Source organism: Harpia harpyja, chromosome 14 (assembly GCF_026419915.1).
Source record: "Harpia harpyja isolate bHarHar1 chromosome 14, bHarHar1 primary haplotype, whole genome shotgun sequence".
NCBI lineage: Eukaryota > Metazoa > Chordata > Aves > Accipitriformes > Accipitridae > Harpia > Harpia harpyja.
Genome location: NC_068953.1, coordinates 40668467 through 40673197, shown reverse-complemented (window position 1 = coordinate 40673197; position 4731 = coordinate 40668467). Strand labels below are relative to the sequence as shown.

The following is a 4731-nucleotide window of genomic DNA, read 5'->3' as shown; positions in this document are numbered from 1 at the left end:
AGGTAGGCCCGGCCTCCCTACCTGGCCCTCTGGGATAGGCCGGCTATCCCCACCTGATGCTCCGGGATAGGCCTGGCGTCCCTAGCCGGTCCTCCGGGGTAGGTCTGGCCTCCTTACCTGTGCCTCTGGGTATAACCTGGCCACGCTGCGGGGTCGGCCTGCCCTCCCTGGCCACGCTCCGGGCTGTTCCTGATTAATTTATTAAGACCGCTCCATGATTCCATTTTTAAAAATTTATTATGTCTGACATCTCGTCTTTTACCATGCACGCACGCACGCACGCGTCAAAAACCTGAGAGCAAATCGTTACCCGCAGTCGGTGCACTTTATCAGTAATGAGTTCTTCGGGAAGAGGTGCCGACGCTGCGCTCTCGTCTGTACGAGTCAGTGGCCGTCGGGGTACCGCGTAGCACCGTTGGCGTGGGTTTCGCTCCTAAACGAACACAGAATCGATACGCTATGAATCGTCATCGATTGAAGTTATTAACAGTCGACGAGCAATGCTGGTTTGTATCGTTTATGGATCGTTACCTACCGATTGATTTAACGCTGTGCGGTAATGCTCTTTCTGGCAGTTCATTCAATAACAAAACTCATTCGTTCAGGCATGCTAGCTGTACATCCCTTCATTAATAGCCGGAGAAGAAATACGTACGTACATACGTACGTACCAGTGGGTCGTCGCGGATTGACTATTACTCGATTAGTAGTAACAAGTCTTATGAATTACCGACTCCTACAGTTTGATTGCGGCACTCCTCTAGGACCTTGCGACGCTCTTGGTTAACGTTAGCGTTCTCCGGCCCCTGCGTTATTGCGCGTTAATTGTTTATTAGTTTTTACACCGTGTCAGTCTTACTCACCTCGTAGCCCTTTGGTATCGAGCGATGCTTACCTGTTAAGTAATTACCGAGGATGACGCGCGCACGCCTTCCCTAGGCCGGCTCCCGTTCCTGTTCCTCACCTGGCGCTCGTTCTCGACCGAGTCATTCGTTACGAACGTGAGCTCGACCCGGCGGACGTTAATTAATTCCAGCAGAAGTCGGCCCATATCGCCCCGTCGAAAACTACGAATTCACGCCTGACTTACCGGCGGTTCGTTAATCCTTCCTTACGTTCCTCAACCGTAGGGCCGGCGCACATTAGTTCTAGCAACAATTCGCGGGGAGCGATAGATTAATCTCTGTCCTAAGCCGGCCCTGCCCCGCTGGCCTCCGTGCAGACCGCCCACCCGCCCCCGCCCCAGACGAGCTCTGTGTTAGGAAGCGCGACGCCCGCCCCCCATGCCTTTTTTATTATCATTTCCTTATCTATTTATTTTCTCGGTCTTTCCTCCCCAGCCCTCCCCCGCCCCCCCCCCACCCCTTGCCTTTTTTTAATTCTTTGTCTCGCTGTCAGGGGCCGCGGACCGAGCAGAGGTGGCGGCGGCCCCCGTCCCGTCCCGTCCCGTCCCGTCCGCCGTGGCGAGCCCGGCCGGCCCGCCGAAGGAGAGCGGGCAGCTGTAGAGCCCGGCAGGTGGCGGCCCTGCACCCTGTCTCTCCCGGGCAGGGCCTCTTCTCGATCCACCGACGTTCGAGCAAAAGCCGGTGCGTCCCGGTCGGCCGGCTCTGCCGTGATGGGCGGCCGAGGGGTCGCACGGCCCTCCCTCGCGCGTTCCCCGCCCGTCGGTCGTGACCGGTACCTGATCGGGTCCCTCCCGGCTCAGAGGAGGAGGCGGTGGCGGCGGCTCATCACTGGGCTACCTCCGCGGGGGTCCGGCCTCCCAGGCACCGGGGTCGCGCCAAGCTGCTTTCGGCTGAGGGCGGGGAGCCCCTTCCCCGTCTCCTCGAGACCTGGCCGGAGGGGAGAAAAGCACAGCCCGTCAGCCGTCAGCCGGACGCTCCTTTTGCCCACACCTTCCCCCTACCCCGCTGCGTTTTCCCGGGACGGGCCTCCATCCCAACAAAGCCTCTCCACGGACGTGGCCGGCCTCCGAGGGACGGCGGTCTCGCAGGCCCGTGAAGAAAGTCAGTCGGCTGCCTGAAAAGCGGTCCCTGTGGCCGAGGCCGACTTAGCCAAGCATCCTCGGAGACAATGAGCTCGCGTGGCCACCGTGCCGGCTGACCGGCCCACCCCGGGGCCGTTTCCCCCCCGCTCCCGTTGCTGAAGGAGCGGGCCCCCCACCACCGACCAAGGCCGCCGGGCCCGTCTTCACCGCTCGAACGCATCCCGCCAGCGACGGAGCCGCTGACGGCCCTCTGTCAGAAGCGCGTCGCGCCTCTCCGGCAGCCCTGGCCGGGGCCCTGGAGCCCCAGGTCTCTGCCCAGGCCGAGGCACGCGGCTGCTGCTTTCCCAGGGACGAGTCTGACCAGGAGCTGAGCGCATCACCCGTAGGCAGGCACGGGCGCAGGCTGGACGTCAACGCGGCCGACCATGCGAGCTGTAACAGAGAAAGCGGCGTTAGCGACACCGTTACAAATCTTTCTCATTTCCCTCTGCGTGCGCGCCCGCACCCTGCCAAAACAGGCCCCTGGCCCCAACGCCCACCGCCCGCAGCTGCATGCGCTCACCCCTCCCCCACACAGGGCCACAGGCCGAACCCGCCGCCCGCTGCCGCTTTCACACAGGTGCGCGCGCGCCCCTGAACAGGGCCCCCCCCCCCCACCCGGCCTGAACCGCCCGCCCGCCGCCTCGCTCACACACGTGCGCTCACGCGCACGCACGCACGCGCCGCCCCTCCCCCCCCCCAAACAGGTCCCCGGCCCAAACCTCCCGCCCGCCACCACACCCAATCGCACGTGCCTACACGCATGCGCACCCCCCCGCAATAGGCTCCCCAGCCCAAACCCTCCACCCGCTGCAACGCTCGCAGTCGTGCGCTCAAGGCGCGCACCGCGCGCCCCCCCCCCCCCCGAAACAGGCCCCCGGGCCGACACTCACACCCCCCCCCCGGGCCCACCGCTGCACGCACTAGCGCACGCGCGCGCACACCGCCCCCCCCCCCCCCCCCCCCGCAGCCCCCACCCCCCCCCACCCCTTGCCATGCAGTTCGCGGCGAGCCTGGCTGCCCCTGCTCCCCACTCCCGCCAGCAGGTTTGCCGCCCCGGGCACGGAAGGCGGGAGGCTTTAGGACCCTGCGGCGTCCCTGCCGGCTCCGTGCCCGGGCGGGAGAGGGGAGTCCCCGGCGCCGTGCCGTCTCTAAACGCCAGCTGCCGAGTCGCTACCCTGCCGTGCCCATGCCCCGGCTCCCGCCTGCCTTTCTCGGTCAGCCACGCACTCGCCCTGCTGCACTCCTGCCCGCCCCCGCCGCGGGTGGAAAACTAAACGACCGGAGCGGGGGGGACGGGGACGGGGGACAGAAGTAAAAAAAAAAACTCCAACCGATCCAAACAGAAATCTTCTCCGAAAAGAGACACCATCCCCCCCTCGCCAGCCTACCTCTGCGCCAGGCTCCCCGCCTGCTCGCCAGCCGCTCTCGCCCGCCTATTTGCCAGCCTCCTTTCCCTGCCGCTGCTGCCGCCACGGCTGAGCAGCAGACCGTTGCCGTGGCGGGAAACACCACAGTTTCCGGGGGCCCTGTTGCCGGGCTGCAGACCACCCCACCCCCCCACCCCCCGTCTCCGGGGCGCCGGAGAGTCTGCGATCGGGTGGGGCCGGGGGGGGGGGGGGGGGGGGGGGCTGCACCTACTGGCCTGCAGGTCCGGGACTGCAGCGCGGGGAGGGAGGGGGAGCACACCCGTGCAGGGGTGCCTGTATCTGTGTGTGCCTGCGTCGCGCTGTGTGTGTGTGTGTGCGCGCGCGTGTGTCGCGGGGGGGGGTGGGGGGGTGGGGTGGCGGTGCCTGCAGGATCGCAGATACCTATTTTAAAGTATTTATTTTATTAAAAAAAGTAAAACGTCAAAAAAAAAAAAAAAGGCAAGGGGGGAAAAACAAAGGCAAGGGGGGGGGAAAAGGCAAGGGGGGGGGAAAAAAGGCAAGGCGGGAAAAAAGAAAAATTAAAAACACCCCCCCCCCCCAAAAGCCCAACACCGCAAAAACCAAAACCAAAAGTCAGCGAGCACCCAGCAGCGCCGGGACCTGGACCCGAACCTGGCAAGGGGCGACCAGTCCTGAAGGCACCCAGTGAACAGCGAACTCGCGCCTGGGAGCCAGGCAGTTCGTGCCGGGGGGCTGCCACCTCTGCCCGGTCCCCCGCCGACAGAATGGGGGGGGGGGGGGGGGGCAGCGGCGGAGCGGAGGGGCTGGCCGGGATGGTGAAGCTGGCAAGTGCCTGGCAGCCACCGGTTCGGAGCAGGTGTGTGCGTGCACGTGCATGAGAACGACAAGGGTGGAAGGGGGTTCAGAAAAGAAAAATTTTTTGAAAAACTGGTTTTTGTTAATATTTTATTGATATTTTCTACCGAAATCAATAAAGGTGAAATAACTCTTGCATCAGACAGTACGTTTAAACATGCCCCTGACGTGCGGAAAACAGACTCCACAATCGGTGAGATTGTAAAGTAGGTATGTTCATTCAGCGCTGGGCAGCACGGGGGGTAGTCCCACCAAAGTCGTGTGCGCCTGATTTTGGCAGTTCACTTTAAATTTATACAGTCAAGTGTTACATACACATAGAGTTTCGCAATACGCCTATACATAGGCATTACCTATCCCCGCTTCATATTCTAATTAGCTCTAGGAAGTTATTTCCATAGTTTCCTTTCAACTGCGCTTGCGCAGTGCCTCCTTATGGTGGTCGTGAAGATGAAGGCT

General features: G+C 62.7%; 1 long non-coding RNA gene across 1 annotated transcript; it reads right to left on the bottom strand.

Annotated features, from left to right (window-relative positions):
- Positions 1–1449: 1449 nt before the first annotated feature.
- Positions 1450–3589, bottom strand: LOC128151196 (uncharacterized). The gene is made up of 3 exons (XR_008238298.1): positions 3418–3589; positions 2195–2419; positions 1450–1832 (listed from the first exon to the last, which is right to left on the bottom strand). It is a non-coding gene; the product is annotated as an uncharacterized LOC128151196 (long non-coding RNA).
- Between the last annotated feature and the right edge of the window lie 1142 nt (positions 3590–4731).